This window comes from Coturnix japonica, chromosome 2, assembly GCF_001577835.2.
Source record: "Coturnix japonica isolate 7356 chromosome 2, Coturnix japonica 2.1, whole genome shotgun sequence".
NCBI lineage: Eukaryota > Metazoa > Chordata > Aves > Galliformes > Phasianidae > Coturnix > Coturnix japonica.
The window spans coordinates 13516507-13539847 of record NC_029517.1 but is presented as its reverse complement, the minus strand read 5'-3'; the positions used below and the strand labels follow the sequence as shown (position 1 = coordinate 13539847).

The window sequence follows — 23341 nt, the reverse complement described above, 5'->3', positions numbered from 1 at the left end:
TAAAACCTCACATTTCCAAGCCTTGGTCCAAGACTGGAGCTGCCAGGTCCCCTGCTGGGGTTTCCTGAGTGTTTGTGACAGCTTCACAGCCTTTCCCATTGCAGCACTTCCAGTACAGGAAGAAACCTCTTGCAGGCCGAGGTTCACAGACTTCAGTTCAAGGTCACATTGAAAACTACCTCCCGGACTAAGATTTCCTCCAGGGGAGCTGCTGAATTCTGAGTCCTCAGGTGTGTCTTGCAGCACCTCTCTGGTTAGTGCTTCTGTTCATCCTGAGCCAAGAGCTGAGCGTGAGAGCCGCTCTGCTCCATCCTGTCATGCAGGGCATGACACTTGGTGAAGGCTTGTCACCTGGCCCTGCTCTGAAAGCATTCTGTCACCCTCTCTATTGTGGGCACAATATCTTTCGTTGAGTTTGTGTGACAGCCTCAAAACCACTAGGAAACTTGCTACCCTGGAGGGATTCAATTAAATTTAAGGGTTTATTTGGATTTCTTCCCATCTGAGATTTCCTGTATTTCTCAGATTTGATCAGCTGAATTGTTATTTTATAGAGGGGGGAAAAAAAAGTGCACCAACTTTAAACTCACTCTCCAGTGAGGGAACATTTACATCCCCTCTATCAATGAGGATATCTCATATTCTGTCTTTGCCAGAACCTAAATTTTTGCACATTCTCCTTCAGGCAAGGGTGTAGCGTATTGAAATACAACAGGTTTAAGCAATTATTCTGTAGCAGGATATTCCTCAATTTCCCCCGCATATCTGACTAAAAAGGAGAGATGGAGGATAGCTTTTAAAAGCTGGGAGAAAGTGGAGTGTTTCTGTATTAGCCATTAGCAGGTCAAAGGCTTCTCTTAAGGAAACCTGCCCATTTAAACAGCAAACTGAGAGCACACAGAGTATTTTCTCCATCTTCCCTGCAGAGAGCAAAGTGAGATTGAGGAATTAGGGCTAAAGTGTCTTCAATTTCTGTAATGGCTTTACATAAAGAACTTTCTCTCCTCTGTGACAGCACACTTGACAGCCTTTGTCAAAACAGGCCCTGTGCCTTCAGTCCTCACCCCAGTGGAATTCCCAGTTCCAGCTGGCACTGCAGCCCTGTGCTGTGGGTGAACCACTGCTCTGGTTCCTTCAGCCCCCAGCCCATTGCACCCCAAATGCCTCCCACACGTCCCTGTCTTGTGCTCCTGAAAGAGACTGCTACAAAGAAAAGGTATTTCAGGCTCTTCCAGTGCCCGAAGAAAATTACCAGAACAACTCTTCCAACATTCACTGCTCCAACAAAGCAAAGCTTTGAAGAAAGCGCCTCTGAATCGATTTGGGAAGACACATTGGAAGTAGTAAAGATAAATGAAGTGGATTTTGCTGATGTCTTCTGAGTGCTTTACAAATGATCCCTTCATTCACCTCCTGAACACATGAGGACTCTGCACATCAGGGCATGAATGGTCCCCAGTACATGCTAGGGGAAACCCCACAGCCCCTCTCCAGCAGTCCATGAGTTGACCCCCAAACCTTAGGGTTAAATCCAGGTTTATCTGTCCCAAGGACATGGGCATTGCCTTAATTTAATGTAAAGAAAGGGACAGGATTGTGTGCTTGCTCGCCTCCCACGGGGACATAAACCCCATGGGGACACAGACCCCATAGGAGCTGGAGCATCTCCAGATGGAAAAGCACAATGGGCACCTGCAGCCCTCAGCTGTCCTTCAGCTGGTGGGGTGGAGCAGGAGGGACTGTGGACATATCCTATGGTCCTCCTTCCAGAGGAGCCAGGGGACTTGTCCATCTGGACAGAGATTTCTATTCCCAAAAACCCTACCAACACCATATATGTGTCATTTGGCCACTGCAACACCAACATAAAGAAAATGTTGTCTTCTCCTCAGCTTGCCTCCTGCACCATTTTCTTCCAAGATTCTTTCTCTGTTATTTTGTTCTTTTCCCTCACTGTGGTCATTTAAACAATTTCCAGACTCACACTGAAGTGAAAGTCATTTTAAGATGGTTTTCTCCTCTTTGAATTAGGAGGAGAAAGAAATAGGAAGGAAAACCTTTCTTATTTTGCTCTCAGCCCTCCTGCATGAGCACATAAAACCTATGTTCAGTGGTTATATGCCCCTTCACCATCCCAGCGTGGGTACCTTGCCAATGAAGGTAGTGTCATGCTGTGAATCTTAGGTACAGATTTGCAGGGCAATCCAGTGACTCTTAACAGCCAGGCCCAAAGCATTTGCACATCTCTTCTACAGCAGAACTACCATGGAGGTTACAAGCTTTCAAACACAGTATTTTTCATTATATTGATGCTTTACAATATTGCTGAAATATGTAGGTGGTTTAAAAAGCTGACCCTGGTAAGAGGAATCTTATGGAAAAAAAGATTTGTGCATGAAGTGATTTAGGGTTTTCCTCTCATCGCTGGCTGATGACACCCTGCCATGCCCACCCACTGCCTCCACTAGTAAGGGCAGGCTGAGGGTGTGAAATAAAAGAAGTTGTTTATTTTTTCCTTCAGTGTCATGTTTTCAAGCTTTCCACCCCAAATCGAAGAGCTACTAATGCTTTTCTTAAATGATCATGGGTGTTTTCACATAGTTATGTTATTCCAGGAACTGGAGCCTTACGGAGAAGCCAGAACCCTATGAGGAGAGGTGCGAACACAGGGTTCCCTGAGCATCACAGTGCTGCCACTTGGCACATTTCTGCAGGGGGTGGGAGTTATCCTTCATTTATAGAATTTGCACTTTGATCCAGTTCACTTCTTGAAAATGTAACAGCCTTATAGCAGTTTGCTCAGAGCCTTTGGGGGATGGATGGATAGAGCTGGGCAGCACCGGGCTGTGGGAAGTGGGGGAGAAAGCTTGTGAAAGGAGTGAAGTCACTGCAAGCACAGTGCTGAGTCCAACAGCACCAGGAAATGGCCTCAATTATCTTGCTGAACCAGGATAAACTCAGGCCTTTCTTTGGTACACAGGGTTAGATGAATAGAGCTGCGCTCTGAGTCATCAGCCCAACAATCACACACAGCATGTATGAAGGTGAGAGATTCACCCTGCTGCGGGTCTGGTTCTTCATCTGTAAAACAGAGAAAATGAAGTATTCCACTCAAAAAGCCTGAAGTTTGTGTAACACAGTGGGAAAGCGGCGTCTGCAGGTACACAGAAAATGAAGATGATAAACAAAATGCTGTCTCTTCCTTGGTATCAGAAATCCAGCATTCATTTCTGCCTTAAGGCTTATGTGGACAACTCTGTGCTGCCTTTCCAAAAGGGCACTGAAGGAGGTAAAAATGGGCCATAGCCAGACTTGCAGCCTTGGGTGGCCTTCTGCCCTTCTGCGGACTGGAGAACAGGGTGGACCATGAGATAGGGCTTCCTGGTGGCCCAGCCCTAAGGAGCCCCTGGCTTCAGAGAAGTCTGATGTCACCTGCCATGTCCCATAAGGTGCTCAGCATTCCCCGGATATTGCCCCTTCAGCTGGTTGTGTCTGGGAAGGATAATGCCCAGATCTCACCTGCACTGTTTTTCTTAGTTTTATCATCTTTTTTGTGATTTTTGGTGAGGAAGATTTCTGTGACCTCTTTGGTCTGAGCATAGATCTGAGTTTGCTTATCAGATCTTGCCATAAAGAGCCCCATTTTTCTCTATCAGAAGAAAAACTTGGTTTTCAAGCCAGGTGTGGGCTTTGGTTTTCCTGGTACAGCAGCAGATGGCTTTGAATGAATTTGGATCTCCTATGGACAATGTATAATCTGAATGCAGCTCCCTTTACAGCTTTGCTTGTGCATGAGTTTCCATAGCTCTAAGGAGCAGTTCCAGCCTCTGAGATATCATGTGGTAAATGCAGTTTCAGAAAAGAAATTCAGCAGAATTAATGTGGCAGTAAAATTGAGGAAAGTTCAGATTACTCTGACCTTAAGGTCTTTTTCATTATACTTCCTGGTGTTTTGCTCCTACTGATGTTCACTCCAGACAGAGCATTCTCATCCTTATTCATCTTCATCATTAAAAACTTGAAGAGGATTTACGGGGCCTTTCCCAGAAAAGTGCCCTCTAATCCTCCAAGTGTACAAAGCAGAAATAGGCCTCAAACACCCACCACCCTATAACAGAAAACAGACTGAAATGGGCCAAAGAGGAATTTAACAGGATGTTTTGTTTCCATTTTCAGTGTCCTTTCTCTGTGCTGATTCCTGTTAGTGGTGGTATATGTCTGTGAACAGAGGTGCTGAGGGGGTGTGCCCTGCCATGACAGAGGGGCTGGGACACCTACATGGGAGAGAGGTCTCACTATGGGGAATTAACAGTTGAAAAAGAACAGCCAGACCAAAGACATCATGGAAAGATGGTTTCCTTCAACACACAAACAGGGATGAAGGCCGAGGTGTAGGGATAGTGTTTCTCCAGAAATTGGTCTTGCTGAGTGAGGGCAGGCACTCAGAAGAGCTGAGCTCCCCTTTCACAAGCAAAGTAATGAGATGATTCTTCCAAAGAACAAGGGGGGAATGAGGTCTACTGGAGATTTTGCGTCATAAAGTTATTGCAGCAACTTGGCTTTGGTGCCAAGGGTGTGAAAATCCATCTCAAAGCAGAATCCAGTAGGATTAACCTGCAGCTGCTGTGAGTTGGTTCAACGTGTCACATTGCTTGGGGTTCTGTGTTCACCGATGGTTGTGATTGGCATCATTTTAGAATTAAACAAAACAGAAAAACAAAACCACCATAATCCCAAAAGAAAATAATTCAAGAGGTATCAGCTTAAATTCATTTTTCTTGTTATTATTTTCTTCTTTTTTGACAACGATCACAATTGTGCACCTTATGGCACTTGACACCAGGAAGGGCTGGTTCAGGGCCTCAGCTCCTTGGTACTTTGATTAAAGAAAACTTTTGCTTTATTTTTCAACAGAAGCAAGTACCAGCTGTCAAAACTACAGAGCAGAAGTGTGAAAATATGGCCCGCTACCATTCCCAGTGGGCTTTGTTCCCAAAAGCTTGTGTTTCCTAGATCAGTCTTACAGGTTTGTTTGGATCCTATCTGAAGGCATTTTAGCAGCATGGATTGGCAATATCACTTCTAGGAATGGCTTCCTAATTCAAAAGGAGCAGAAACTGTTTATCCCTAAACCTCAGTTCACTTTATAAAACAGGGAGAAAATGTGCAAAATTACAATTACTGTTAGAAAATTGGACTTATTTGTAGTGTTCACTTTCATTTCCTTTCATTTGTGGCTCTATTCATCCTATCAATGCTTGAGATGCAAATGGAATCTCTACACAAACCTGGCACGGGCTGTGCATTTTTTACAGGCTTTGGTAGAAGGTGGGTGAGCAGAACCACCCATAGACCTCAGCCTGGTGAGGTCACGGTGAAGAAATACCAGCGTGGTGCAGAGTGCTGAAAGGGAAGGCTCCTCTCACTGGTTGGCAATTGTTTGTTGCCATTTACACTTGTGAAACAGCCATTTCAACTAATTCACTGACCTGTTTGGGAGAAGGGAAACAGACGCCAAACCCATCCCACCATCAGAACACAGCAGCAGTGCGGAAGGCGGAACGCCTTGCTTTGCCATTTGAGAAACGAAAATCTTCATTTCCTTTTTGTTTGTTTTTAAAGTGCTGTTTGTTTTTAAAGTGCAGATTCAAAAGTGAAACCATACGTTATGATTGAATGTTTTCACTTGATTCAAAATGACTTTTGCTTTCTCTGACCCCCCCACTGCTTTTGAGTGTGCTTTGAGTTTCTGTGGAAAAAATTGGCTCTTTTCAGGTCAAACTGCAGAGGAACTTCTGTTGTCCTCTCTTCCTCCCCTGTTTCCTACCTTGCCAGCTAAGCAGAAACTGAAAATACACCCCTCTGCAGCACAGAAACCTTTGTGCAAGCAAAACTCCTCTTTCCAAGTGGAGCTCAGTGTCTCCAGAGCATGTTCCATGGCAGAACCAGCCTGCCAAGGGGAAATGGTTGCAAACAAGAGGAACTGATTTCAAACTAAAAGAGGGAGATCTTGATTGGACATAGGAAGATGATTTTTACAATGAGGGTGGTGAGGCACTGGCACAGGTTGCCCAGAGAGGTGGTGGATGCACCATCCCTGGAGACACTCAGGATCAGGCTGGACGGGGCTCTGAGCACCTGATCCAGTGTGGGTGTCCCTGTTCATTGCAGGGGGGTTGGGCTAAATGGCCTTTGGGGGTCCCTTACAAAGCAAACATTTCTATCATCCCATGAACCAGAGGCCTCCATCCTTTCTGAGGACCCACTGGGTGATGGATCAGAACACTCCTGCCCGCACTGGAGGTTCAAGGCACTGGACCAGACCTCAAGCTGAGCAATCCCAGAGTCTACAGGGACAGCAGGACACAGCAGCCAGGAGCAGGGCTCTGTGGTGGCAGCCGGGCTGCTTCCAGCTCCGCAGACGGAGATGCCTGCTGGCGGTTTTCTGATGGACTGATTACATCTGCAAAGCACTTGGGAATGCTTCAGGATGAAAAGCGTTATGTAAGGGCAAGATAATGTTATTTATAGAGCCAGGTTTTATTCAAAATGGAATTAAAATTGTGCTTGTGAAGCCTCTGTTGTCAGAGACAAATGGGAACTTGTCCTTCTTTCCTCCAGTGTTTTGCATTCATTCTTCCCTTTGGCTCAGCTCGAACATTAAGGAGTGCTTTATTTACACAACACTCCTCCCCAGCACTCACCAGATCTGTGCTCCTGAGCCTGCGGCTGGAGGTGGACCTGGGAGCCAGGGCTGTGTGGTGACAGCTGGGGCACAGAGGTGTCACAGAGCAGGAAACGATGAGAATTTGGAGTTGGACGTAAAAAAAAAAGCATAGCTGCCACACCGGCACAGATACCGCCTGCATCTGGCCATCTCCATAGCAATCTGTGAGCCACAGGAGGTGATCCGGCCAGCAGCCCTGCTGGAGGTGGCACTTACTCAGAGTGCTAATACCTGCGCTCCCCTATTCTACAGCCCCATTAGCCTTCTCAGTTTTTGGTTTTTTTCCCTTGAGGAGCTTTATTTGTGATGTTTTTTGAACTGCTCTATACAAATCCCTCGTAGCCATACTTTTTACAAGCCATGAAAAAGCAATTTGCACTGATGCCTGATGAAATCCATGCCAACAGGTGCTGGGAATATCACTTTCAGAGGCACGGCACCTTGCAGGGCCTGCTTTGCACAGCTCATCTGCTATCTCTCACTTGTCTCGGTATCTAGCACGGAATTCCACACATGCCTTTTATTTAAGAAAGAACACAAAAGTATGTTATCTTATTCCTCTGGAATTTTCCACAGTTATTTAACGTGTTAGTTTAGGCATAATTGGTGAGCGGGCTCTTGAAATTTATATCTTCACAGTGCTTATTTACATCGGGCTTAAAGTAGTTCGTTGCAACCGAGGTAGATGTGAAGCATTAGGCTGCAACGTACCTAATCCATCTCTCCTCCCCCATCACCAGAAATCCTGTGGTTAAAATAACACAGCCTCTATTCAGAGCGCAAACTTAGAGCTGCGAGCGGGAGTCACACAACTCTACTGATGGATGTGCCCAGCGGGTTCTCGTGGTGCTGCTTCCCATCCCACTGCTGATCCAGGAGAGCGTGGCAGGGGCTCTCCTGCCTGCACACAAGGTAAAGCTTCGCTACATTCTGTGTGTGTTTGCATGGATACCAAGGGAACCTACCAATGTGACTGTGAAAATACATTGCAAATGTGACTGTGAAAACGTTGCTGCTTATATAGCGAGAAGCGTTTAGCAAATGGCTTCACAATCTTTAACTGTTAATCTGCTCCCGAGGCTGTTCCCATGCAGCTGAGAAATGGTGAAATGGTAATCTGGCAGCGACAGCAGCTCCTGCCACGCGTGTAGGAGATGGAGCTCTGACAGCGCCAGGCACTGCTGCGATCCAGGTGGGCTGCAGCCCTGCAGGCATCGGGGGCTCTGGGCTGGGGGCTGTGTGCAGGCTGTGTGCTGTATGTGAGGGCTGGGGGCTGTGTGCAGGCTGTGTGCTGTATGTGAGGGCTGGGGGCTGTGTGCNGGGCTGGGGGCTGTGTGCAGGCTGTGTGCTGTATGTGAGGGCTGGGGGCTGTGTGCAGGCTGTGTGCTGTATGTGAGGGCTGGGGGCTGTGTGCTGTGTGAGGGCTGTGTGCGGGACGTGGCGGTGCGACCCTCACACTAACACAGTGCAGTGCGTTCAGGAATGTCGGGATGAGGCGTGCCAGATAATTATCTGCCTTTATTTGCTCTTAGGACTTTCCAAGTCCCAGAGGATGCAGGAAAGCATCATCTTTATCTTGAAATCTGTTTTTAGCTGAAATCCAGGCAGGCAGAAGGATGTCTGTGTGGTGCTGTGGTGCTGGGCTCCCCGTGCTGACCCTGTTAACTCTCTGAGTCCCACCAGGAGTCATGGGGCACCCTGAGCACAGCACACCTCAGGCACTGAGGGATAATAAGTGAATTATTACCTCATATTCCTTCCCTCTAGCAAGGCAGCACTGCTCCAGGGGACGCTTTCCAGACTTGAGGAGCCTTATCTCCCATCCTCTCTTCTTCCCCCCTTCTTTCCTTCCTTGAGTGAGCTGGGATGGTTTCTCACAGTGTCCATGCCTGCAACAGCTGTTCCCTCCAGCCCCACTATCCCATTTCTGTGCCACCCTCCAGAGGAAGGAGGAGGAGGATGCTGTGCCAGGTCCCTTGTAGCAGTGAGCTGCTGTGCTGCAGGGAGCTCTTGGCTGGCACAAGTAACCTCTTCCCCTAAGCCAGCACCACTGCTTAAGTCCCAGAGGAAACAATGTGGCTTCACCATCTGTGTGACTGGCATGGGGCTTTTTCACGGTAGTTGTGTACCACATGCCATGGCAGGAGGCAGCTCGGAGGAGAGAGAATATGCGCAGAACAAAGAAATGTGGTCAGGCAGCAACTATAAAATTTCAATATAGAAAGTTGAGCTGATGTCATTTCAACTTCCCAGAGCAGTGCCAAGAATTCTAAGCTCCATATCAAGATTCAGTGAAAATCCCCCACATACTCACAATTTGTTCATGTGGAAAAATGAACTTTCATGGAAAATATGCATGGGAAACTGCCAGAGGAGTGTGTTGCTTTACTTCTTCTATTAATTTTGAATACGTTAGTTCAGAGAGCAATCCCATTTTAGCATCAGCTGCCTCATCCAAGAAGCAGAAGCTGAAACGCAAATACTGGAGGCGAGGGAAGTGTGTTTTCTGTATGACCAGTTGTTCGATGGAAAGAGCTGTTCAAGTGGGAAGGGTGTGGGAAGGCTCAGTGGGATGACTGCATTAACGCTTTTTTCCTGGTGACAAATCAGAATCATGATATGACACACCTGAATGGAACTGCATCATCCGCCTTTATAGCCTTGATAGCTTTGACAAAGTTGGGACCATGTGTTTAACTCCCACAATTAAGATTACCCGAACATGCACTGCTATAAGACCACATTCACAGTTGCTTATAACTTTGCCAGACTAGAATCATTCAGACTGAATTTTTCCTACTTGATTGTCTGCCTCAGGCTAAGTTTTTTTCTGGAAAATTTCAGCCAAAACTGTCCAGCTATTTCCAAGAATGAACATAGGGGAAAAAGGCATTGTTGTCCAACTGGGGAAAAAAAAAAGAAAGGGAAAAAACAGGAGGAGAACCTGGAGATCCTTTTGGATAGCTCTTATTTCTCTGCACTTTGGAGTAGAGATCTGAAATTTGGCAGGGTCTGAGCTTTGCTTCAGGACTGTGGCTTGTTTTATTATTGTTTTTTTCTTACTTTGTAAATCTCCTCCAATTTGGCCTCGTGATAGACTTTGAAGGGAAAAAATAGCAAGTTATTAAGGACACGCTAGGGCTCAGTAGTCAAAATCTGCTGAGATTTCTTCCAACGAATGAGCCTAGCCCACAGCCCCAGCAGATCCCAGAGCTGACCCCAAAGTTCCTGTGCACCCAGGGCTGCTGCCAAGCTTCTGCTACTCCCACAGGGACTGGGCAGCCCTGTCCCCCTGCCAGATTCTGGCAAAATAGGGCTTAGTGTGATCAAAGCATCCTGCCTGCATGCCTTTCCCTTGCCTCTGGTTCAGGCAGCTGAAGCACCATCACACACTGGCTGGTTGCGTAGCTTGGGGAACTGCAGGCCTGTCAGCCTGATCTCAGTGCCAGGGAAGGTTATGGAACAGGTTATCTTGAGGGCAATCACACAGCACGTGTAGGATAACTGGGGGATCGGGCCCAGTCAGTACGAGTTCATGGAGGACAGGTCCTGTTTGACCAACTCATCTCCTATGCCTGGGTGACCCACCTGGTGGATGAGGGAAAGGCCATCAAGTCTACCTGGACTTCAGCAAAGCCTTTGACAGTTTCCCATAGTATTCTCCTAGAGAAACTGGCAGCCCGTGGCTTGGACAGGTACACTCTTTGCTGGGTGAAAAACTGGCTGGATGGCCAGGCCCAGAGAGTGGCAGTGAATGGAGTTAAATCCAGCTGGCAACCTGTCACGACTGGTAATGTTTTTACTGGAATTGAGTGTACCCTCCGTAAATTTGTGGGTGAAATCAAGTTGTGGGGAAGTGTTCAAGAGCCTGGGGATAGGAACATCCTATAGAAGGACCTGGACCAGGCTGGAATACTGGGCTGAGGCCAATGGTATGAAGTTCATCAAGACCAAGTGCCGGGTCCTGCACTTTGGCCACAGCAACCCCAGGCAATGCTACAGGCTTGGAGGAGAGAGACTGGTAGGCTTCTTTATACAGAGGGAGACTTGAGGTAAAGCCTAGGATCACCCTGAGCACTAAGGAGAACACACAATCCTGTATAACATCTTACTCAGTGAAAACTGTCCACTCTGTACTGTAGATTAAAGCTTAGATCTCTGGTTAAATCATAGGTGGTCTTCTAAAATGTATCATAACACACTGCACAAGGGAGTCCTAGTTCTAGCATCTCTTATCTCATGGGTTTTTCAGTCTTAACAGTACTCTCACAGCCTATTTCTGTATGCAGTACTTATGCGGTATATGCAGGCAGATGGTGAAATGTCAGGGTTTCCATTTTGCCACTTGATGTGAGTCCCACATTGGAAGGTAGGGAGCTGCAGTCTGCTCGCTTCCCTTCCCACCAGAGCTGCAGGAAGCAGTGGTTCCTTTCATTTCTTGTAGAGCTACCAGCCGTGAAGCATCTTGCATGGCCTGTCCTTTCACAGAAGCAGGCGGCAATGTTTCCTCATCAATATCAGCTCCTGGGATCACCACACTCACATCAGGGCTCTGGTGTGCAAGGCAGTGTGGGAGCAATGACCAGATGAGCAGCCACAGCTTCTTGGGAGCTGGCAAAGGACCAGAGATGCTCATAGGGGATGCCCTTGTGGAAACTGCCGATTTCTCTAGGAAGAACTTCAAAAGGGAAAACTCTAGGAAGACATCGCTGTTACAGCTCCCATATACTGAGTACACATGTGCGCTAGTGCCATTAATGAAGCTGGTGGGTGGCTGTATGCAAGGACTCTTGCACAGCTCTGGAAGTGCTGCTGCCTCCTAACCTGTAGCCCTCACTGGTTCAGACACCTCCTTTTGTAGTGAGATCACCTCATGGGTGCAAACCCAAAACCTTCACTGCTTGTAGCTTGCTTGAGACTCAGACCTATTCCTACCCCAGCTCTATTCACAGCTAGCATCTGGCTTTATCCTCTCAAGTTCTTCCTATAATTTGGTTGAATTACTCTAGCCTGTATGACATGACTAGTTCAGCAGTGCTGTGCCTTGGGACGTCGTCTTTGCTAAAGGATATGAAATTCATTTTGCAGTTTCTCAATGAACAAAGTGAGGCTTTTGTACTATTCCTATTTCTTATGTTTCCATATAGTAATGAAATATGTGCTATTTTGTCTCAGAAGTTAATGCTATTTTCCAAACATTCTTCTTTGCCCTACTCTACAGACTCCTGGTCTCTGCAGGCTGCATGGGCCAGGTCTCCTATCTGAGCCACACCAGGGCTTGGATGTCCTAAGACAGTTGTATAGCATCTCTGAGATCCCCAGTTCCCATGTCTGGAGAGATTCAGGCTCACCACAACCCTGAGGGGGGCCTGCGACCTTCCTGTAGTTGTGCTGCAGATATAAGTTTGTCTTGTTTTTTCTCTCTTTTCTGATGCTGTTGGTCGGGAGTTTATGCCCTTGGCATTTTCTACCTGCAGGGCATATCTATCAAACAAAGCACAGCACTGAGCATAGACTGTGACAGACTCACCACATGAGGAACTCTGTAGCCATAGAAAAACTCCCATTCGCGTTTCCATCCCCAAACTCAGCCAAATCAAACAGCATTTTAAGGTCATTTGCAGCCCTCTACCATCAAAGCTGTGACCGTGTCTTGGCTAAAACCTGCCTCTTGATGGACAGTCAGCTAAACATGAGCCAGCAGTGTGCCCAGGTAGTCAAGAAGGCCAGTGGCATCCCAGCTTGTATCAGGAATGGTGTGGTGAACAGGGACAGGGAAGTCATCCTGCCCTTGTACTTGGCATTGGTGAGGGCTCACCTTGAGTACCGTGTTCAGTTTTGGGCACCTCACTACAGAAAGGACATCGAGGTGATGGAGCAGGTCCAAAGAGGGGCAACAAGGCCCTTGCAGAGGCCCTGTAGAATATGCCCTGTGAGGAGCTACTGAAGGAACTGGTCTGTTTAGTCTGAGGAAAAGGAGGCTGAGGGGTGACCTTATTGCTCTGTACAAATACCTGAAAGGTGATTGCAGTGGGAGTGGGGTTGGTCTCTTCTCACTAGTGACAAGTGACAGGACGAGGGGAAATGGCCTCAGGTTACACCAGGGTAAGTTTAGGTTGGATATCAGGAAAAACCTCTTTACAGAAAGGGTTGTTAAGCACTGGAATAGGCTCCCCAGGGAGGTGGTTGAGTCACCATCCCTGGATGTGTTTAAAAACCTTTTGGATGTGGTGCTCAGGGACATGATTTAGCAGAGGGTTGTTACAGTTAGGGTACTATGGTTAGGTTGTGGTTGGACTTGATGATCTTTGTCTTTTCCAATCTGACCAATTCTATGATTCTATGAGCTAAGCCTGACCATCCACAACCACCTTTGCCCCACTGCACACAGCCCCACCATGCTAAAACTCTGCTCTTACCCATACCTCAGCCATCCCATCAGGCAAAGCACCAGAAGGGCTCACATAGCATGCCCACTGCTGTGATCACTTTGTACCCCTGCTGCCTTTTCGCACTAAGCAGAAATGGGGTTTGCTGATAACCTGCCATGGGGAAACAGAACTAAAAGAAATTGCTTTCTTCACCACTGCCTTTGTTCACAGTGGCTTGCTTTTGGGCTTTTGGATGTGTGCAACTGAATGCTTCTGCATTCCACATGCTACAGCTCTCTGTTTAAGTTGGGAAGAATCTCTCTTAAATATTTACTTAAACAATAACATCCCTCGAGCTCTTCACAACTTGTTGTAGAAAATTGTCATTTATAAGACACTCCAGATTTTATTTATTTTCTTGATCTGCTTCCCCATCCCATGGCCATATTGGGAACCAGCACCTCCTTTTGCTGAGGCTGCTGTACATGAAGCTCAGGCGCTGGTGCCTGCTCCATGGGGCTCTCAGGCCCCATCTCCAGCACCTACCTAGGACTGCCAGAGCTGCAGGGCAGAGCTTTGGCACACGCATTGTTTCTGTCCCAGGAACTCAACAATCCCATAACTTCCAGGAATAGACTCCTTTCAGAAGCAGGAAAGCTGCTCTGATAGCCCTCTCATTGTCACACACGCACGACAACTGAGCCTGGAAGAACATGCACATGCAGTCACTCGTTTGTTTTCACCCACAGTGTGGATTAAAATTTCAGGTAGTCAATATCAGCTGTGGATTAAATGCCTGATGTCCCCAGGTGCAGAGAATGGTGCTGGTGGATGGTCGTCCCCAGGAGTGCCACCCCACCTGCATTTGGAGACACCAGGGAGTGTGTCTCTGGTCCACAGCTGGGAGCTGAGGTGAGTGGGGCTTTGTGTTTCAGGTGGAATTCTGCAGAAGAGTGTTCTGTAATTTTATTTATTTAAAGTTCTGATTCCCTACTCATGGCAAATGAACCTTTCAACAACATGTAAATTATAACTTCCAAACCTGCAGTTCTGTGCATTTTCTGAGCTTTTGAAACACGTGAAATGTTCTGTACTACTAAGATGAAGTCCTCAAGTCAGATAAGGGCTCACCATAAAAAATAATACAAAAATTGATAGTGTACATTAAAGAAGAGGATTCTCCAACCAAAGCATTTGCTCGTATTTAATTTTAGCTGAAGGTGCACTTTCAGCAAAGTATTTGGTAACTTCCATGTTATCTGTCAAGAAGTTTGCCTGACATAATCAGTATTTAAGACTAAGTGGTAGAGACCTACAGTCCTTCTGTGTTTCTAATTCCACATTATGCCAGCATCCTGATGAATCAGATATTGGCAAAATCTCCACAGCCAGTGTAGGCTTGAGTAAGAATTGGATTACTCACCCACATAAGCAAGTGCAAAAGAGGTAATTCATTATGCTGTTTCTAAGGTATAATTGAAGCCCACCTTCCCATTCTAGGCTCTATGTGGGTTTAACTGGGGGAACTAAACAGGGGAGAAGTACCACAGCTTCTCTGAATCATTTTTATTCTTGTCCTGGTTCTTTATCACTAATTACATCACGACATATTTCCATGGAGACTGAGAGCAGTGCCATCAGCCTGCAGTCCCTCCAGTCCCCCTTGGCACCTTCACTTGCTTTTTTAAGTGCAGTGTTGCTCTGGAAGGTCCCTTGGGAGGAATAAAACAAGCTGTGTTTTGATCAAGGTCCTTCTTGTTCTGAGTGGAAATTTCAACAGGCTAAATAAAAAGATATATCCTTTAGAGAGTGAATGTTATTGGTGAAGCTGGGGGATCAATTAGTCTTTTTCTGTGGCTGAGGATGATTGCAGAAACAGATTTGAACATGACCGTGGTGCTGAGCATTACTTTTCTCCCATGGTGAGTGCAATATGTAGAAAGGCTGTCTCAGGCATCCTTATTTTCAGTCTGAACTGGCAAGACCTCCTTGTACTTTCCATCACACAAGGCATCTTCAGCAACATGGATGTAGTATCACAGTTTAATACATTTAAATCAATACCTCTATCAAGAGCATATTTCCCAAGGTGGGTATGTGAAGCCTTTATGCAGCCATTGTCCACATCCACCAAGTCATCTTGTGTCAGTACCGTGGTCAATTATCTCCCTGAATTCAGAAACACCCAAGTTATTTAAGTTCCAGAAACAAAGAATGTTGATGGTTCAGAAAGGGAGCAACTCGTTTCCAGACAGAACTGAACCAAACTCTCTTACTTCCTCTTGGAATGACATTAGACCATGCCCCTGTTTTGTGCTCTGATGCCTCATGGAGCTGTATCTGTCTCACCAGCTGGGCTGTGTGCACGTGTGACCCAAAGCAATTGCACTCCTGTGTTGCCTCAGTGGAGCTGGAAACACCTCTGACATAAAGAATACAAGTTTTGGATGGTTGAACTAGATTATTTGGTGGTTGGACTAGATCTTAGTGGTCTTTTCCAACTTTAACAGTTCTGTGATTCTATGATTTTCAATCCTCTTTAATCCCACACACCCAGGTAATGGACTCAGAAAGAGGTCTTTGATGAGGCGACCCAAAGCATTGGAGTAGAAGTCCCATCCCCTTAGGATGTCTCAGAGATCTGAGGTAGGGCACAGAAAAATGCAACACTGGAAGTAGATTGGTCAAAGCGCTGATGGTGGAGATGCAGGCACTCAGACCAGGACCAGCCCAAGATCAGGACCAACTCAGGACCAGGTTGTCCATACCAAGAGTGGAGGCAACCATGAGACCTGCAGCCCTGCTGGTGGAGCCAGCGCTGTGGGACCACCATGCTGGACACCTCAGAGAGGTCACTGACTCTCATATGGCTGAGGTCTGCACAATAAGCACTGGGTTAGTTCAGTCATGTTTGTATGGCTTTATGAGTGTCAAAAGCAGAGTGAGTCCAAATGATTAACTTGCTATGTATTAGACTTAATGCTTCCCAGTCCTGGTGCTGAACTTCCCAAACCAAAGCCTAGTATATACAGTTGGGTTTGCTGCTCTCTAGAGAGCACCCAGCATCGATCACAGCACTGTAAATTGTTTACACAAAACTGCAGACATCATAACTTACAAAATAACTCTCTTGTCAGTCAGATAAGTAAATATTTCAAAAGATTGTGAACACCATTGCAAGCTCCAACTGCTCAGACCAGCTCCAAGTGGATGTGAGTTAGCAGGGGACTAGATTTGCTTTGCCTTTGATATCCCTGCTCCAAATTGTGTTGAGAAGAGATGTGAAAATAAGCCTCCCTCGGGCAGGCTAATGCAGTTTTAAAGATGCTGAACTTTCCCTGGAGCTAAAAAGAGGAGGAAAACTACGGTGAGTTCTTACAAGCTATCTTCCTGAAGTTGCAAATCTGTATTTTTGAGACTCAAAGGGTACTCCTTCTCCACATCCTCCATTCTTAGCCCAGACCAATGTTGTTGCCTTCCCACAGGTAAATCACCATGCTTTCGAGCACATACCATTGCACAGCCAAACACTTCTGAAGCATGCAGCCTTTTGTTTGGTTTAGGATGTTGTTTCACTGAGTATTTCTTTCCAGTCACTTCCAACAATTACTTGAGATCTTTTTCCTTTAGAGTTCACCGAATTGTACCAGCTCACCTCCATACACAAATAGGCATCCTGTTACAAGGAGGAATGCAAAGTTAAGCAGGCCTGAGCCTTTGTAGCAGGAATTTGTTTTGGAAGCAAATGAGTCGGAAGGAGAGGAAATGGGCAGCCCACCAAAGGCTTTGGCAGGATTATCCCACACTTACAGCAAGCCACAGCAGGGGCAAACCATGTACTGGGGCTTCCAGGGAGGCAGGAACAGAGCCTATAGCTGAGAGCGGCTCTGGCACAGAACAGGGTCTGGTTGTAACCCTGGAGCCCCATCCCTGCTGGTGTTCAGGGCCAGGTTACATGAGACCCTGGGCAGCCCGATCTGGTGGGTGGGAACCCTACCTGCAGCATCAGGGTGGGAATGAATGATCTTTAAGGTCCCTTCCAACCTAAGCCATTCTATGACTGTTGTCTGAAGCCTCATGAAGCTTCCCCCCAACACAGGTCTCACTGTTAGATCTACTAATCTATGCAACTGTGAGCTCTGGTGGAATCCAAATCATGCAGCTCCCTGTGTTGTGCAGTGGCTGAGGAGGACAGTCCTCCATGCAGAGCCCCATGGAGGCCGTGCACAACTCATTTTGAGCTGAAAACTTGCAGACTCAACATGAACGTGATATTGAGCTTTTGGCTGAACCACCTGTTTGGTGCTTGCTCCTCTAGGACTTGACTGGAAGTTACTTCCATCCAACCTCTTTAAAAGTATTTTGATCCTATCTCTTGAGTTACTTCCATACCTCTTGACTATGCTGGTGCAGCAGCTGGGATATTTTCCTACAAGTGTAAGTTTCCATATTTGGTGTGTATTATTTATTTAGTGTCAGAGGTGTGTAGGAGGCCGCCCAAGATTCCAAGAAGGCAGGATTTTAGTCCCAGGACTAGACCAAATGCTGCCAAGACAGCACAGTATGGACATAAATAAAAGATAGTTTGCAGAGATAAACTGTCAGCAGTTTTCATCCCCTTAAATGCCCTCTCATGGTTGTGCACAATCAGATGTACTGGTATTCCAAGCTAAATATCCTCAAAATAAATCAGTATAGGAAAGCAAGTAAAGTAAGAGTAATTTCTTACTGTGATAGCACAAGTGGGTAGATGCAGAGGGCAAATGGGAAAAGGATGCAGAAGCAACACTCACCAATGTGTGCAACATCACATTTGTGCATTCTTCAGTGTGAAACACACTCAGTTCAGGGGGACTACAGGAAAGCTGGAGAGGGGCTTTTTAGAAGAGCAGGTAGTGAGAGGATGAGGGGAAATGGTTTTAAACCAGAAGAGGGTGGATTTAAACTAGATATCAGGAAGAAATTCTTTACTGTGAGGGTGGCGAGACACTGGAACAGGTTGCTCAGTGAGGTTCTGAATGCTCCCTCCCTGGAAGCATTCAAGGCCAGGCTGGATGAGGGTGTGAGAAACCTGGTCTAGAAGGAGGTGTCCCTGCCGATAGCAAGGGGTTGGAACCAGATGATCTTAAATGTCCTTTCCAACCCAAACCATTCTATGATTCTATGAATATGTTCATGCCCAGCATGACAGGTGCAGAGTGCTTTCACTTCCTGCAGTAAGTGTTTCCTAATTCCTAGATACACCTGACAGTAAAGGACAATACAGACTGAAATGCATTCAGAACCTGCCAGTAATAAAGGTGCTACTTTAAATAGACACCTGGAAATGCTTCAGTTCTGCATTCAGCTCCCATTCTGTGTGGGATCCCTGTCTGCCATAGCCCATTGCAGTTATGTCCCGTCTCCACTGTGGGTTGGGATGGCAAGGCAAGGGAAAAGCAGTGATCTATACCTCCTTTCCATTAACCACTGCCTTCCCCTGGATGGACACCATACTGGCTTATGAGCAGTTGTTACGTAAATAGCTACATTACCTGGGACTGTTTTGTAAGCTAGAAGTGCTCAGTAGCTTTCTCTCTGTTCCTCTTGAGTAGCCTCTAAAATAGGAACGTAAAGAATGCAAATGGGGGTAGACTTGCCCTTAACTAAGTGCATTTCTCTTCTTATCTTCAGTGCAACATGTCACTGGTTCTTCATCCATTAGTGATTTTTTTTCCCTGAACAACGTCTCTGATTTCTGTGTCATGAGGGGGAGTATTGTCAGATCTCATTCGCGTGATGGGAGAGGCATAAAATCCCTTCTGTATATCATGCGCCCTTGGCGCCCAACACCACAAAGGATTTCTTCAAGCCCCGCTCATTATCTCCTTTTATACTTTAAAAGAAAAGCTAAAATGCTGGTGACAAACGGTCTCATTTATCACATTTAATTGACTGACTGTTCTTTTAAGCCTCTGAAATACACACTTCGGGCCAAAGCGCTGGAAAAAGAACATGCCATTTATCCTGGTCTGCTGCCAGGTCACATTAAAAAATGTTCAGGAGGTGTTTGCTAGAGCAGTACACCGAGTGAGCCTGCTCCAGCAGTGTGTCTCCAGCTGCATGATGTGTTGCTCCCTGGAAAGGAGGTTCAGCAACTACACCAGAAGTAATTTTTATCCTTTGCTCACAGCACCAACAATGTTACTGGAAATCTGTGGGTGTGCAACACAAGGTCTGGATTAAAAAGAAGGAAAATGCAGGTCAGGGCCCACCTCTGCCCCAGGAAAAGGTACACAGGTGGGCTTAGGGACCTGAACCCGTGGTGGGGTCACAATGTGTTCCCATAATGTCATCCTGTTGGAAAAAAACCCAAATCCTCCATGGGCATAGTGGTGAAGGCTTGATGGTTGGGTTAGATGACCTTGGTGGTCTTTTATAACCTCAGTGACTGTATGATTCAATGATACTATGTAAACAGAAATGCAGAATGCAAGGCATCTCCCTTCCCTCTGTTCAGCAGCTTCACACAGACGTAGGCAGGCAGGCAGGTAGGCTGAATAAACCAGAGTGGATTAGAGGGGAGATGGATGGAGAGTGAAATAACATCTTTCACATTAGAGGTTGAGCCAAAGGAAAGCAAATAACTGTTCTATGTCTCTGCTGTAGATAAGAGCCACGTGCTGAAATTTCAGTGAGGGGTGTGTACTGGGTCTGGCTGGGAGTTAAGACAGATTTAAGATGGATTTAAGAGTTGTTCCTAATAGTAAGAGCAGTACCACTGAAATGCTTTGCCTCAGGAGGCTGTGGAGGTTCTGCCATCAGAGGTTCTGCAGTACAGGTTGTCCAGGTGTCTGCAAACACATACTCAGGCAGCCAGTAGGGTCCTTCTCCACGGTGCTTTCAGTGTATTAATCTAAACACTTATAAACTCTTACAAAGAACATGACTCTGGTCTACAAACCCGCAGAGAAGGCATCAGATTTGACCAAGCCTTTCCAGCTGGACAATAGAAACCTGCTGTCCCCTTTCCCCTACCTCACCCCCACCCTACTGCAAAGGGGAACTTTGGGTCTCCCCTGAGTTTCTGACACTGGGGGGACTCAGCATCGTATCCCAAGTCATCAGCTGACACAAATCCCGCTGCCCTGATTAGCAGCTCTCCTAATCCCTGTGATGTCAGTGGGGCTTTGCACGGCAGGATTTGGCCCACTGCCCTCCTGCGGAAAGCACAAGAGCTTTGATTTTGTTCCCCCTCCTTCTGGCCATGGGCAGGGAGCAGGCTGCATGCAGGAGCCTATGGTAGGAGACATCAGCATTCACTGCCAAGGTGTGGTTGTTCTGTGGAAAACGCAGCAGAAAAGGCTTTGCTGGAGGAATGCAGAGAGATCCCACTGGGCAGCTCGTCTTTAACTCTACAGTGTATATATATGGGTTTGATTTCATGTGAGTGTATGAACACGGATCTGCTGCAGTTGCACTGCTTGCATGCTCCCCACCTGCTCAGGCTCCAGGCTGGCACAAGGCAGACATGCAGGAGGAGGAGGAGGAGGAGGAGGAGGCCGAAGGAGGGGAAGCTGCTGTCAGACACGGTGGCTCTCCACTAACCCCCATTTCTTACACTGCTGGAATGCAACCGGCGACTGTTTCTACTATTTAAGGAAAAAGGTTCCTATACAAAATCCTGTGGTTTAGAAGTGATCCTTTTATAGGCATAAGGAGATTTTTCCACATCCCTCTATTTGATTTCTTTTTTCACTCAGACCTGGCTGCTCCAAGAGATGTTTGCAGAATGTCACACACTGGAATCATTCCTATTCTTGGTGCTGGAGATCAAATACCCCATCAGCTTACCACATAAAGATACAGGATGCAAACTGCCAGTGAGATGAAGTCACTTCAGCAGCAGGAGCAAGAGCTGGTCCCATACCCATCCCAAGGGATTCTGAGCTGGAACTGCCTCATCACAGAGCTGAACATGCTGAGTGTTCTGCAATGGGCTCGTCCTAATCACAGCACTCTCTAATGAATTGTTTACGCTTGTGTTTCTCAACAGCAGCGCACGTTAATGGCATTTGTAATTTCCTTGATTTGGAATAAGATTAGCTGTGTGTTAGCCTTGAGATAATAACAGGGGCGTTTATCCTAAACAGTAATTGGATGCAGCGTGCAGTGTGTGCCTGCAGCAGGGACCTCAACACCCATCTCTCCTTGCCTGGGGGCATTCCATGCTCCTAAAGTGGGAAATGTGGCACCCATGACTGTTCCAGCCCAGACCAGGAGGACACCACGTCCTGCACCCTGGGCACTGGTAGGGCTGGGATTGCAGGGTCTCCTGAGTGAGAAGTCACTCAGGGGGGTGCATCCAGCCCCAGGACTGCTGCTGAGCTGCTTGATCCAGACAAAATGATGCGATGCAGGAAGTGAAGCAAATATCAGAGCCATATACACAAAGCCCAGGGACACCTGAGAGCTCCCTGAGCCCCTCTGCAGTCATCAGCAGCCTTGGGGCTGTCCAGGCACACGTGCTCAGCTGGGATCTAAACAGAACGTCACATGGCTCAGTGCTGTGGAAGAACTAACACGATCTTTAATTCATTTCTCCATACTATACAATCATATACTGTGCTGGAGGTAGATCTTCTGAAAAAAAGCCACTACAAAACAAGGGGTGTACAGAATCTCAGTAGCCGCTCAGTGCCAGATGTCTATTATCTCATCACATACATATGCTATGTAAAAATGCCATTACTAACGCTTCCCTCCATTACCACTGAGACATGCCTGGTACCGCCAGTTTGTGCTGACGTAAATGACAACCTGTCCTAGCATCCCTCCGACCAGTGCTGGGGAAGGGGAAAGGACACGCATTCCAGATGGAAACACAGCCAGGGTTTGTTCCCACAGTGGCTTCAATTTATATAATTTTACCTCAGATAAGATCTGAGTGGGAGGGATTCTTTCACAAACTGCGTCCAATTTGACTGCTCACACATTTGCTTTCTTAATGAAATTATGGGAGTAATAATAGGAGCAATGACAAAAGTACTGCAAGGCAGACGAGACTCTCACAATATGGTAGAAAAATCATAGAATCTTTGGAGTTGGAAGGGGCCTTTGGAGTTGGAAGGTCATCCAGTCCAACTCTACATGCAACCAGACCCTGGTTCCCCATTGACAGATGAGGCACATTCACTCGTTCCTGATTTAAAGTGATGTAAATCTCTGACCTCAGCAGAATGAGTCCTGATTTGTTCCCACAAATGGATGGAAAGTGCTGAAGCTGGATTTGGGGCCATTGATACAGGCCTTATCCTTCAGGGCTTTGGGATCCGTCACCTTGAAACCATCATTTAACTGTGCACAGAGCTCCTGTGGAAAACTGTATGATCCAGATTCACTTGGAGCTTATCTAGCATGAATGGCTAAGGCCAGGCTGACGATGCACTGCCAGAATTGGGATGAACAACCAAGTGATGCCCGCACACAGAGGGACAAATTCATAGTGCTCTTCCAAATTGTGGGTGGTCTATTGTGCATCGCTGTAGTCAATGAGAACATTAAACTCCATACACGCAGATCTAATTTGAAAAACCATTATTTAGACTTAACAATGCGAGTATTGTAACCTCATCATTTCCACATATTGAGCCCCAGCTCTGCTCCTCTCAAGCACAGAGAACTCTCTTCAAAATCCAGCACTTCTATTTGAAAAAAAAATGCTGTAGGCGTAAAGTTAGCGTGGAAGTACACAGAGCCCTGATGACTGTTTTCATCCACACGGAACACGAGGCCAGTAGATGATTTATTTTTATTGGCACAATAGTCAGATAAGCTTCCCTTGTGATGAATGAGAGAGGCAGGGGTTGGCCCGTGCTGTCAGTCAGGGAGCGCACAGCAGAAGGGCTACAAGAGCAGCTTGGTGATGACACGCTGCTCGAGCATGTTCCCAGAGCAGCGCCAGGATCCCACACTGCTGCTCCTCTGGCTACTTGGAAATCATTGCAGTGCTCCCAGCCAGTGAAGTCACAGTTTGCCCACTGTTGATTCTGTGGCATGTCATGGGACAGCCACGCCACAGCTGGGTAAGAACAAAGCATTGGGGTGAGTGTTGGGTGTGCTCCACCTCCTGCCCTCCCTGTGAGCATGTCTCATTTGTCATCTGCAGGCACTTCAGAAGGGCTTCCAGAATATGAAGCTCACCATAACAAATTGTTTTCCTTTTGTTGTTCTTGCCCTACTTTCTAAAAAAACAAAATTTTTT

General features: G+C 46.7%; 1 protein-coding gene across 1 annotated transcript in view; it reads left to right on the top strand.

The window, feature by feature from the left end:
- Positions 1-7457: 7457 nt before the first annotated feature.
- Positions 7458-23341, top strand: part of JCAD (junctional cadherin 5 associated) — a 53484-nt gene continuing 37600 nt past the window's right edge. The window contains exon 1 of the transcript XR_004306373.1: positions 7458-7639. The gene's annotated coding sequence lies outside the window, so the exon portion shown is untranslated. The remainder of the gene's footprint in view (positions 7640-23341) is intronic.